Source organism: Bactrocera oleae, chromosome 4, assembly GCF_042242935.1.
Source record: "Bactrocera oleae isolate idBacOlea1 chromosome 4, idBacOlea1, whole genome shotgun sequence".
NCBI classification, from domain to species: Eukaryota; Metazoa; Arthropoda; class Insecta; order Diptera; family Tephritidae; genus Bactrocera; species Bactrocera oleae.
The window spans coordinates 71,190,289-71,204,527 of record NC_091538.1 but is presented as its reverse complement, the minus strand read 5'-3'; positions in this window follow the sequence as shown (position 1 = coordinate 71,204,527).

The window sequence follows — 14,239 nt, the reverse complement described above, 5'->3', positions numbered from 1 at the left end:
TATTATAATACTCGTCATATATTAGTATACTCGTACATATGTGCCCTGCAGGAAAAGTAGCTCTGACAGAGTTTGCGATCTATAAAAAATGTATAGCATAATCTTAGTTATAGCGAAAAGCGATTAGTCAATTTTCATATATTCATATATTCGAAATGTTTACGAGAATGAGACGAACTGTTTCCTAGACCTGGATGTCTTCCTGTCCGTTTGGCCATTTTAATGAAGGTACATCTGTTTCTCGACGTTCTGACGAGGTAATATATTAAGACGGATGAGATCATTACTACTTCTTCAAGATGCCCGCGCTATGTATTTTATTACTGTACGTATGTATATATGTATATACATATAGCCATTAAAGTTAAATCAACCATCAAATTACCGATAACACTAAATTTTACCATATTGTGGTGCGGAATTAGGTGAAATCGGTCAGTATGTGAGATATATTCACAAAATATGGTTAATAGGTTGCAATGAACATACCTTGATTTGGTACTAAAAGTGGATAAAGTAGATTTTCTATTTCTTCTGGCTTCCATAACTGGAATGGAGTTACTTCTGTCGTTGTCTTTGATTTTCATACCTTGAACAGGGTATTGCCTATTAAGTTTGCCACGAAGTTTGCAACACTCAGAAGAAAATGGCGAAGACCCTGAAACCCTATAATGTATTTATACTAGCGTTACGAGCTGAGTCGATTTAGCTATGATGGTCTACCTGTCCGCCTGTCTGTATATACGCGAACTGAGTGACTAGCTCAGTTTTTGATATATCGATCTGAAATTTCACACACGTGTTTTTCACCATAAGAATCTACTCATTTATATCAAACTATAGACCGATATCAAACTATAGACCGATTAAAATTATGTACGTAACTCCTTGTTTATTAAAATTTTTTATTAAGAAGATATCTTCACGCAATTTGGCATAGATTATTTTCCAAGACAAAACTACAATTTCCATATTGTTCAGATCGGACCACTAGAACTGCCACACAAACTGACCGATCCGGTGGCCGGTTGGGTTTTCAGATTTAGTAGAGCTGATGATAACGTTTTTCTTCTTTTACCGTACATTCAGATAATATACAATATATCTGTATAAAGTTAGGTAGCTACTAGTTCGCCTAAACCGAATGTGTTGATATCCATATCGGATGCCCGACTGTGTCTGAGCCTAGTCTTCCTTCACTAGTTCATCATCATAAAATAGTTTAGTTTGTGTTTAATGACGGCTTTTCCTTAGCAATATTTTCCAAACAGAAATGTTGTTGATGTGTTAATATGTATATGTATGTATAAAACTATAAATTTCATTATACAGAAAATATAGAAATTAAACAAAAATTTAGAATAAGTACTTCATATTTATTTTAAGTGTTATTTATATTTAGGCAGTCTAACAAACAGTAGCATAGACTTTTGAGCAGGTTTACTGGTTAACCTTATCTAATTTTCCAATAACTGAGATGTGTCATATGTACATATATATGCATTACACATATATATATGCATACTCACATGCAATCACGCAAGTGTGAATACGCACGAATGTACTTTTCTATATAGAATATAAAGCTGGCAAGGTGCATTTCCATTCACTCGTTAATAGCCAAATCCACCGCAGAATGGCGTATATAATATACATATTTATGAATTTATACATTTATATGTATGTATATATATATTAGTATATACATACTTATGGTATATGCATTTCAGTGTTCATGCGCGCTATTTTGCCATTATATTTTCTGCATTTTATGACTGTAGATACACATATATTTCAATTAAGGACAAATGAATTTATTGTTATATATATATAAATAATATGACATTAAAGTCAATAGAATCGTAAAAATAATATTCATCTTGGTAACATACGAACAGTTTTTAATGCCTCTATGTACCATACTGTACCATATGTGTTTATTGAAACCTTCGCAATTAAGTGAGCTGAGTAGAGGACGCCTCTCGAATGACTTCATAAAGTTCTTTAAAATAACGGTGCTTCGGTAGACAATCTCAAATGTTCCAGTTTAGTACTGGCAAAAAAAAATTCGCACAAAATCTTTTAAAAATTTAGAGGTTAAAGCAAATATTGTGGGGTTAACTATTTTTGGAAAAGCAGAAGAAGTTCCGTCATATGTAGGCAAATGTCTTAGCATCACATTACTCTATGGTAAAAGTTCTCCCGGTTTTGTTACTACTTATTAAAAAAAATAATAAAAATAATGAATGCAAAGAAAATCCATGCACAGACTTTTGTCCAATACACAGTTATTACAGTTCATTGGCCGTCGAGCCGATATAAACACCTTTCCAGATATATTACAGCCTTGTAGGTACTGGTGCAGACATGCTTCTATAAGATACATATTTATTGGCCTCTCAGCAGAAGCATAAAAGCTTTATACTCCAATCAACATTGAAATTTATACATATAACGCGATATTAAATCATTTATTGTACGCATTCATTGGAAAATAAAAATCTTTGAACATTAATCACTTTAGTCTCGTTCATTTTTTAAATATTCCTTTCATTGTTTAATGACTCAAAATCAGTTAAGCTCTATCTTAATTGTCTAGTTGGATTTCTTTATTATTATATATTTTTATCTCACCGCAGGTCGTTCATTTCGTACCATAAATGACGATCATAAATTTTGCGGTCGAATAACAAAAGTCAAAATGTTAGAATGGCGGTGGAGCAAACAAACGAGCGTACGAACGAACGAACGATTAAACGAACGAGTGAGCGAACGAAATGTGTCAGTTTGAGTAAAATATGAGCCAAACTGCCAAAAAGCATTAGCAGGGCAAACAGCGGCGAGTGCTACCAAATGTCACGATCAGTCAAATCGGCAGATATCGAACAGTAAATGCACATATGATACATACATATATTATGCTAGTGTGTGTGTGATTGCGTATCGCACCGACACATTCTTTCTTCTATTTCTACGCATATCGCTGCGGAGCAATTTATCATTAGATCGTTGCTGGGAGTTAGACTATGGATAACATAGTTGGCGAGCTCTGTGAGCACATATGTTTGTGCAAAAATCTAGTGGGCGGATTTATTATTGACGTGGTTGCGAGCTTCTGATTTAATTGGAATGGAAACAGTGGTTGCAACTGTTAAATAAGATTCATTTCGATTTTTTACGCTGCCGAAATATTTAATACAAATTCTTAAATCAATAAAAATACTTTTAATTACACAGCGTTCAATAAAAATTTCAAGAAACTGGTTGGTGAGCATAGTTTGGTTTGCTCTTGGTTATTTATTCAACAAATAATTTTTAATGACTTCATCAAAGCGCCAACGAAGTCTCTTAGTAGAGGCTTTTGGCAGGCAAGTGTTGCGAAGTGCAACCGTGCACCACACTCGCCATCATTACAGCACATACTCGCACTGTATGCTGTATTCTCGACAATTGCCACATTAGAAATTTATACGCTGCACTACATGGGCACTTGCCACAACCAGCGCGCATGCGTAGAAATCCACAAAACGCAGCGTAAATATTAAATGCGAATATGCGAACAAATATAGTAACTGAGCTGTAGCCATGCAACAGCGCCACGGCTAAGTTGAAACTACAGAATGTTACATGGAGTGAACTCTCTGAACGAGTGCATCTGGAAAAACGCACCATATGCGTTTGGCAACGGTTTTGGGCATTGCACCACGTAATTGGCAATTATTGCACGCCTGCCAGGCGGTCAGTTGTCTGGTAGATGCAGCAGCACTACGCCAAGCGCACTAGGGACTGCGTGTGGCTACAAGAGTGCGCTGGCGACGGGTGGCGCACTGACGTTCGCCTTAGTGGAACTAGTGGAATTGGCGGCGGGGGTGTGTGTGAATGTGCCCACGACAATGGCTTCAAAGTGCCACAGCGGGTGCTTTTCTCGCACTCACTCTGAGCTGCGATATCGGCAACTGCTGCTGCGTGTTGCATGTTGCCACAGTAACAGCGACCGTTATGGCTGTGCCGTCTACCGATGTCTATTTCTCTGTGGCGCTACAGCTTCTTGTGGGCGTGCGGAAATTAAATGCGTACACTAAATAAAATAATAACAATAAAAAAAACTATGTGAAGTAAGAAAAACATCAATCAATCGACGTACAAGTGGGAGATTGGGTGACGCAGCGTGCCACGCTCAGCCTTTTTTATAGATTGCACAATACTATTAGCGGCAACTGTCAAACACATAGACACGGTAGGGTGCAATCGCTGTAAAATTTATGTTTGGCGCGCTAATCAGCAATAATATTTCGCCTAATACGCGCACATTATGCCGATAATCGATAACGTTAGTTGAACAGTGTTGGGTCATGTGATAAATGCTTCAAACACATACATCACAAATTTACACCTCCTGTGCCTGTATGTAAGGCTGTGTATGTGTGCGACAGTGCGTTTGTGTGCGCCAATTAGAGAGCATATTCCGCGTTCGGGTCGTTCATTTGCTCTACTTCAGTAACTAACTGTTGTTCCATTTCGGTTTTAAAATGCAACGCGATAAGCCACTGCACACATACATTCAGATGCTGGTGACACTAAGTGCATTCATTGGCGCTGAGGGAGTGGTTTGCCGGTGTATATAAATGCGCATAAATTGTCATTGATTGTACACGGTGAATCAAAATCGAGTAAGTTTGATATTTTTCATAGTCGGTTGTACTAATCTGCGAAAAAAACTCAACAATCTGTCAATGTACAAGTAAGAAGCGCAAAATCGCAGAAGCAATGTGGAATACTTCGGATACGTTTTGAAATAATTTTTATTGTTTCCAAATATTTCCATGATGATGGCTTTAGTTTCTGTTCGGAAACATTTTTAAGGATTGGCAAATAAGATTCTGATCTTAACTGCTTGAAAATCGAAAATCTTTAAAAAATGATTTGTATATTTAATTTTTATTCAAAATATAATATAATCGTATCGTTCTTGTAGCCTTAACTGCTCATAAACCTTTTTGGTCCTAGTCATTGCAATCCAATTGAATAAAGGTCCACTATATTATTCCTTCCTGGGATTCTGAACTGCATTCCATAATAATTTTTATCGCGACTTATTACCGAGAGTTATCACGCTTTGCTAAACTAGTTTTTGTGCGTTGAGTCGTTTTCGAGTCCCCACTCCGGCTGTTGGTGTTACAAATAATGCATCAAATTTAACCCACAAAGCGCCATAGAAAGAAACACCGACGCGTAATTAAAGAACGCGGCCACGCAAAAAATGCGAAATTCCACACAAATCAAAATATAAACGTAATAAATGATTGGATAGAAGTCACGTGATAAAAACGCTCTTGCCATTTTTGATTCGTTAAGTTTTTAAATGTAGTAGATTTTCGCACTTCCAAACTTGGACGCAAACAAATTGTTGCATAGAGCCATGACAGAATCCACACTAAACTCGCAGCAGTCAAAAAAATAATCGTAAATAAGAATGTGAAGTGAAGTTTTGTCAGATCGGCAGTGGCCCGATAAATTCGCTTGCGATGTGTACGTACGTATGTATGGATGCAGACACGATAGGTGCGTTCAATATATTTATTAAATACGGGAAAAAATATGAACGCTTGAAGCCAAGGGCCAGGGGAAGCGTTAAATGACGGGGCGGCGCGCTGGACCGCCGAGAAATGCCACTTATGAAGTCATTCATTGCAACATTTCAGCATCTCAGCGCTGCGCTTCACTGCCAAACGCGCTGCAGGCGGACACACAGGCCAATGTACATACATATGTACACATAAAGGTGCGCAATTGTGAATCGGCACAGCTGCTGGAAAATTTATTATGGTTGGGCTGCGCGCCGCGGATGCACACAACTCTTCGGCGGCGTCCATAAATGGGCAGAGGTGTGTGCGTGCCGGCATGCGTGAGCGGGTGCGTGAGAGCAAATAGGCAGGATTGTGCGCATTCGCTTGCTGCAAAGCATTCAACAAGCTGCACTCGCCAATCACCAGACGGCGCGGAGAACAAACGGTCCGTCGATCTGGTCGTGTGTCTGTCTGTGTGATTAGTACTAATTAGCAACAAATAACGATATCAATCGCTGGCAAAACACAGTCACTAGCGAATTTATGGTCAACCAACTGATCGGCGATGTGCTCATATATGTCTGTGCGTGTTTCCGATTGAATGGATGGCTGTGTTTATGTTGATAGAACGCAGTAGCTAGGCAAGTTACCGGCAAACAGCCACAATTAACTCGAGTGCATTTAATATTTTGCAGAAAAGAGGTAGCAAAGATCTTTTTCGCTTTTAATTAATGCGATTATTTGACAATTAGTTGCGCCTAAAATCGCTTTGCGTCAACATGTATGTACGTTCGCACGCAAAAATTACCAAAAAAAAAAACAACCATTCGACGAACAAATTAACACTCCATCGATGCTCAGATAATCTGAATAGTGGTGTAGTGCGATCAGTGGGTTTATTCGACGCCGGCCGATACCGTGCTGTGAAAATTGTTCACGCTCGCACGGTCCACTTAAGGTTGGAATTTCTTAATTTAGAAAAAAATGCTTTTAATTGTCGCTCATAGATTGATTTGGCATTATTGTTTCTTAAAGTTGGCCGCTCGAAATAAGGCGCGTTAATTGTCAGCCACGATGAATGCTTCAAGTGCCACTTCAACTGCCATGGGATCAATGTCTCTACAGATGTGCGATTTAACACACTTTTATTAAAAATTAACCGACTTATTTGTGTACTTAAGGCACATATGGTATGTACCGTTACAATGGAATTTATATTTGCTATTACAAATTGCGAGTGATGTCAAGTGTTTGTTGTGAAATGAAATTATCTTGTGATTGGAACTCAGCGGCTGCAGGTAGTTTACTGGACACCGTAGTAGCATATTTCGTACAAGAAATGGCATCACATATTTAAAACCAACTTAGTTTGTTTCGCAACCCAAGCTAAAAGACGAGTCAATAGAAAAATGTGGGAACATTATTAGATATGTTGGGCATAATAAACTTAAACTATTTAAAAATAGCCTGTTAGCCTTCAGCCTTAATATGAATCTTATATTCGTTTTGGAGTGATCTAGACTGGCAAAAGAATACTTCTTTGCGCATTTGTGTTTATTGGTTTCGGTTTATTTTTGGAGCACCTAGGTTGTTGGACCGACTCGCATCATTTTTAGAAACTCATGTTTTGTGATCTGCACTGATTATTTGATGATTATAGAGTTCTCAACTACGTTGTCAAATAGCTCTTTTGTGACCTCTACTCGACATGGTTTTTGCAAAGGATTTGGGTCTTTTGGTACGAGTCTAGAATTGACCCGCTTCATATCCAAAATATTAACCAAAATGTTTGATTCGATCCATCTGATGCCAACACGACGTTTCTTAAGCACCGTTTCTTTAACTTTTTCAATGTTATCGTCATTAACAGACTTTATGACCTTCACTGAACACTTTGTGGCACTCAAGCACTTATGTTCGTGATCAAGTAGACTCCCAAAAAGACTTCTGCAACATTTTCAGCGTTTCCATTGCTGTGATTCCTTTGAATAAACATTTAAGCAAACTCATTGTTAATTTTCATGGTAAAAAAGTTTTGCGACGTAAACAAACAGCTGGCAAACACCCACTAATTGACATATGATGTCATATGAACTAAAATAACCATTTTCAATTTCAAATGAATTAGATCATGTTTTCGTAATGCATAAATCTTTATAACATGACATAATATTTCTAATTGACGACTTTTTTGATCGTGAAACAAAAATCTTTGCCCTTTATTTATTTCAGTTGTTTGATTCAGTTTATAATTAGGTTTAGACTTTTTAAACATTGTTCGGTGTTCGATTAGCTAAATCACTGCAAAAACTAAACTAAATTGCTGAACCCAACTGAAAGTCGGCTTTGTTATTGATTTAGAGTTACTAAGTTGCCGACATGATTTCGGTATGTCATTAAACTAACCAGGTAACTAACAAGATTCGGTTAAGCTTCAATAGATAACATACTACATTAGTTTGAGTGAGTAAGTGTCATTTGTGATTTCCAAGAAAAGAATTTGTTAAAATATTTTCACCATAATGGGCTGGTTTTGACATGCACCGCTAAAGAATTTGACATGCATCTCTGGAGAATACGAGTGCATACCCGCTGTAACATGGAATACTCGTCGAGTTTGCGAACTAAGTAGCTGAGTGAAGGCACGTCTCGCGCACATAAGAGATCACAGCGAGATCACTCAGAAGTACGCGCCGCGTGCGCTGTTGCAGCCATTCAGTTGCAGTGCGATAATTTGACAACTGCAGGTATTGTATGACAACAAAGTTAGTACACGTAGAAGCGACAACTGTTGTGCTATGCGGTGACGATGTGCACGGCAGACGTGACATTTTGTGCTTTGACGGCTTGTTGTTGGATTTGTGACTAATTAAGCAGGAATGTAGAGCAACGATTATGAGCGATGACGTTTGACGGTTGAAATGCTTAATGGTGCATTGCCAGTTTATTGATTTGCTGTCATTCACGCCTACACTTCCACCTATTATGGCACTTTATGTGGTAACACAAGCGTTGCACTATGCGCATTTATGTGCCTCTATGCTGCAGCAACGTTAAGCGGTTTGGCAGGCTCATTGATGAATTGCAGGTCAACGAATTGTTTTACGTCTGTATGTATTTAAGGTCACGTGACATATTTTGTAATGTGTGGTTCTGCAAAATATGTAAGAATTCTTCACTAATGGTTGGTTAGAATTGAACTTTGCCGCCATGAATGTTGGTCTTGCTGATGCTTTCGACCACCCAATCACTGAGGTATGTATTAAGCCGAGGCAACATTCGCTAATAAAGCAGTAGATAGACTACTAAAAGTATTAATCAGCATCTAGGTCTGCTGAAAGTGCCACAAAACTGAAACCGATTGCTTTAAAAGAAAACACTAGTCATTTTGGTTTTCCCAATAGCACTGTCTTCTCCTGTATACTATCTGTATTTTGGTGCTCCGAGAACTCTACAAATCTTATGATCTGACGGCGCGAATTCAAGAACTCTTAGCAGTAAAGAAAGAAAACAACATATTTTTAAGGAAACGCACATAATTTTTTAAATATGTACCCATGACTATAGCGACTACTATAAAGGATGTAATGTGTCTTTCCAGCACACTTTCAACACACATATCTTGCAAAGATTTATTGTGTTTCCTCTAATGATCGGAGTGCACGCGACCGCTGTAGAAAGTGGTCAGCTTAAACTAACTCCATTTAGTTAGTGAGCATGATTAAGGAACATACAAAAGCAGTGTACTCGTATATATACATATGTATATGAACCAGTGCTACGTAGATGGTAAATAGATATTGCAAGAAATATATACGCCTAGCAATGGCTTAGCAGACAGCCCGACAGACGCATGGACAGTTGGACATGGGTGTACAATATTTTGTGTAAGCATTTTTTGTGCGGCAAGATAAACATCGCTGCTAGTGTATGGTGTCCATATTTTTTGTGGCATGCCAAGCGTGAGGTGCCATTTAATTTGTACCAATGCTGATCGCCGTTGCCGCGATCACATATCAGCACGGCCGATCGTGCCTTCGTGCGTTTGCAGCATTGCCCGATGGATATATCGGCATTTCGATCGATCCACGGATCGATACCCAGTTCGTGACCCATTTTTTTTTTTAATTTTTATTTTTATTTTATGGCGCAGGCTTGCTGCGCCTTTCGTGTTTTTGTTGTATACCGTTTAATGTTTTTGTTGGACTTGCAAAATGTTGTACACTTTTCATGTTGTTGTCGTACGCATACACAATTGTTGCAAGTACTTATCGCATAAATTTACTCGATGCTTGATCTTGATCTGTAACTCATTTCCGACATTGCAACACGTGATTGACTACGTTTGTTCGGTTACGAACTGAAAGGAATTAAAGAAAGGTGTGTATGCTTGCAGAAAGGGCGATATGCGCATATCAACAACAATGTATGGCAACTTATCGATTACATATATTCTTATGGCTAAGGAGGGATAGACATTTGACGTGAGAAAAACTAATTCTTTAATAAAAATTCATTTTATTTATTCAATTATTCACGGCTATGAGACCGATACGCCGATTATAACCTTTATTTTCGATGTCATTTTTGTAGAGTCGGTTAATCTTTTGTTTCAAAATAGTTCAACCATCGTTCTTTTGAGGTCTGTGAAGAGATAAAAGTCGGTATACGGTGGATGAGTAATCAATTTTAATCCCATTTTATGCAAATTTAGTATGATTGTGAGCCCGCAAGACACCTACTTTGCACAGAGCTTTCACATACCCAAATCTTCATTAATGATTTGTTCAATTCATTCATTTTTTTTAGGGCTCCAGATATCAGGACAAACTTTGTTTAACGGTCATCGAAAAATCATTTCGCGAATTTTTATATACCCTGATGTTTGTGAGACCCAGAAGGAAACATTGGAGACCTTGTACAGTATATATAATATATTAAGGATCACCGTGACGAGTAAGTTGATTTAGCCACGTTCGTGTCTGTTATATACACGTGAAATATTCTCTCAGATTTTGAGATATCGCCCTGAAATTATGACATGTTCTTTTCTCCCCAAGAGGCTGCTTATTAGGGTCCGGACAATACTCACACTAATTCTTAGTGTCAGCAGTATTCAATGAGATTATTTTTAAAACTACTGAACTTTAATAATAAAGCTATTTCAGAGAGTCGGTCGGTTGTTCTATCTCCAGAATATCGCTTCGATTACTTTCACATCACTTACTTGTTTACATATCCATATGACAAATTGCAATAGAAGAATGTATGCGAATGCAGCTTCCCACTCGAGCCATAAAACATTGTCTGTTGTCGTGTTAATTTGCTGCATTTTTCAAAAGCACTGCCACCAGGCAATGTGCTCGCCGTTCTTGAGGCGTACATGTACAACTCGGTTGAAACGTAATCGCAGACGCGGCCGGTAGCTGCATTATAACAACTTGTCTGCAGTTGCACGCTTCTACTTCTGCAGTTTTGTCATTTTTATTTTCGGGTTACAGGATTATTGTTAGATGGTTGTTACTATTTGCAGATTTTGTGCCTTCTAGGTCCTGTTGTTGTTATTCAAAATAGTGTTTTTTTTGTTATGATCTTTTGTATTTCTTGTTGTATTAACTCGTATGCACACAAGCGTTTCCTACTATGTTTGATAATTTATTTATTTTCAGTATTTTTCCTAAGAGTTGCCGCTCAGTCACGCTTGACAACACAGTTTGTCAAAAGTAATCGCTCCTGACAGTGAATGCAGTGACGGCAGCACACTTTTGGTGAACTTACCATGTACATGCAACAACCGCCGTCTGGCTAGGATCTGCTCAACATGCGCTTGGCGGTGGGTAAAAACACAAACATTTGAAATTTCAGCAATTTGTCAGTCACTCAACCAACTATTCAGTTGCCAACAGTGGTTCGCCCGTCTGTTGCTGCAAACTTTTTTCTTGGCAAAAATGTCATTTTGTTATAAAAATTGGCGCATGCGGCGCAGCTTTTTGACATTTTGGGTGGCCTTATATATTTACTTATGTCGCCGATTGCCCGCAGCTGTGTATTGTTAATATATAAATGTGTGTAGATAGTGCGAAGGGCGGAGAATATGAACAGCAAGATAATCTGATATGCGGCTGCAAGTTGTTCGGAAATTGTAACAAACTGCCACAAATGACAGGTGCAAATCGCTTGTCACAGTTAAAAAATTGGAGCTTGTCATAAATGCTATATTTCTGAAGCGAAATCTATTCAAAACTTCTATCTTTCTTTCAGCTGAAGTGGGGGCTTCAATTTTTTCTTTTGACATCCTAATCAATATCTAGAACCGTTAGATACGTAGATCAATAACCACAATTTCTGTGCATGTTGCGGAAAAAATTCGAGCTCTCCTTAACTTTGAAAATCACCAAGTCAATCTTTTCTTTGCTAGTATTCATTTTATTTTCTCAATCATTTAGTCCAACTAAGTGAATTAACACTTTAAAGTCAATTATGCAATTATCTGCTCTGTTGAGTGGTTTCTTCACTTAAGGACCCTTCTGTCATGCAATCAGCATAAAATTTGCGAGTGTCTATCCAATTGTCGTGGTAATGTGGTGGAAAGAAACGGGTGAATAATCGTCATTCTGCCATTCCGACAACTACATTAAATACATATTAAGTAAGAAGAAGATTTTATTGTGGCATTAAGAGGCACTTGACAACTGGCGTTGAGGTGCAAGCACTAGTTTAACGAAATGATCAAGAAGATTAAAGGAGTAAAAACAGAAATATGCTAATGAAGAAACAAGTTCTAACCAAATTTCAGCCAACATAGCCTTCATAGCATGAGTAAGGAGATTTTGTAGCAAATTATTCTGCGTACTTGCATAAGTGGAGAACTTGTAAGCATAAGCTGAACCAATGATAGCTTTGGGGTTAGCCACTAAAATATATTTAAAACAAAAAAATTTTAACTTTAACTGCATCGACGTTATAATACCCTTTACAGGTGCAGGGTGCAGGTATAGCATAAAAGGGTATAAAAATATCTTTATCTTGATTTTGATTGATTAGTTTGAATAGCAGTAATATGTTATAGTAATTCGGGTCTGAATAATTTTCAGAGATTATACGTTGGCGATACCTTGGACAAAATTCTATGCCAAATTTCATGACGATACCTTCTCAAATAGAAAAGTTTTCCATATGTCAGGCTTGAGTTTGATCATACGGCAGCTACACATATCATGTGGGATCTGATATCCGCGGTTCGCATATATACAGACGGACAGACAGTCAAGTTAAATCGACTCAATTCGCTTTATAGCAAACTTAATATACCCTGTGCAGGGCCCTCAAAATTTATGCGTATCTCGTTATGCATATTTTCCTTGATTTTTTTCTGCATTTCTACATTTGCAATCGCGTTGAATTTTCTCTCAACGCATGTGTAATTGCAAAATTTATAGACAGTTTGCTGGACCACATTTTTTCTCACTAATTGAGAACTCCAACAAATATCACAATCATCAAATTGTGCTGGCTGACAGCCACAATTAACGGCTCTTTAGAGCAATGTGAACGTTGGATTGCAATTACAAGTCGAATGCTCGATATTCGTTAACACCTTCGGCAAAGTGTCGCATGCATAAAGTCATGAATTTAATTTATAACCGCTATGTTAGCCGGCAAGTAATCATTTGGTTTCGCCCCGCCTTGCCCGTTTTCAGCACTTCGACTACTTTGTGCAACCGCGTAACCAAAATGAGATTTAACAGCACTATAAATCGTAGCCAAATGCAGTGCAACGATCCCGTTGACTCGTCATAAATGCATGGATTTGGTCAGACGCGCCAAAAATATGCGCCACAATGCTAAAATGGATGTAGCAGCTAATAGCGAGCCTATCTGATATCCGATCCACTGCGATCAGCTGTGATCCACGTTTTTCCACTCAATGCGGCATTTTGTGGTAGGCCAAGTGAAGCGTGGAAATGTGAGATTTTCTAGCTCATTACTGCAAATCAATGTCGTGTCCGCTAACGAGCTCTATCTACCACAAATGTGCGTCAAGTGCGATTTAATGCTCAAACATATTCTCGCATAACTTTTTATGTGTGTTCGTTTGGGCATGTATACGGATATAAATGCGTCTCTTGCATAGCACTTAAGGCATTGACAGGTTATGTGGCAACGGTTGTTCTGTCTGATGGCTGAGAATAAGCCAAAAAGCTCGTGTCAAACATGTTTCCCTTCTGTTCTTACTATATGATAGACGATGATGTTCGCAAGAATGTTGAGATATTTTTATTTTCAACACTATCGCCATCAACATGCAGATGATTGCAGCTTCTTACCATAATACTAGGCATTTGAGACTTTTGCTAACAAATAGCGTTTTTTACATATTATGATCTTGGTTGGTTTGTTGGCTAGATAGGCTTATTGTGTTTCCATATGTGATATTACAGTCTCAGACGGACATATGAGATGGTTGAGGCCCTGCGTAAGTCAAACTTTTGAGATTTGCACATTATCGATGGTTTCTACACCTAAAAGAAATGTATACCGATAATAGCCTTTGGTTTTGCCTTTCAATTTAGCATAAGGTCATGCCGCTGGGTATAGGTTTGACTAGAAGAGTTCTTCCGGGAAGGTAAATTCTTTTTTATGGGTCTAGGGAATCAGTACTAGTGAACCAT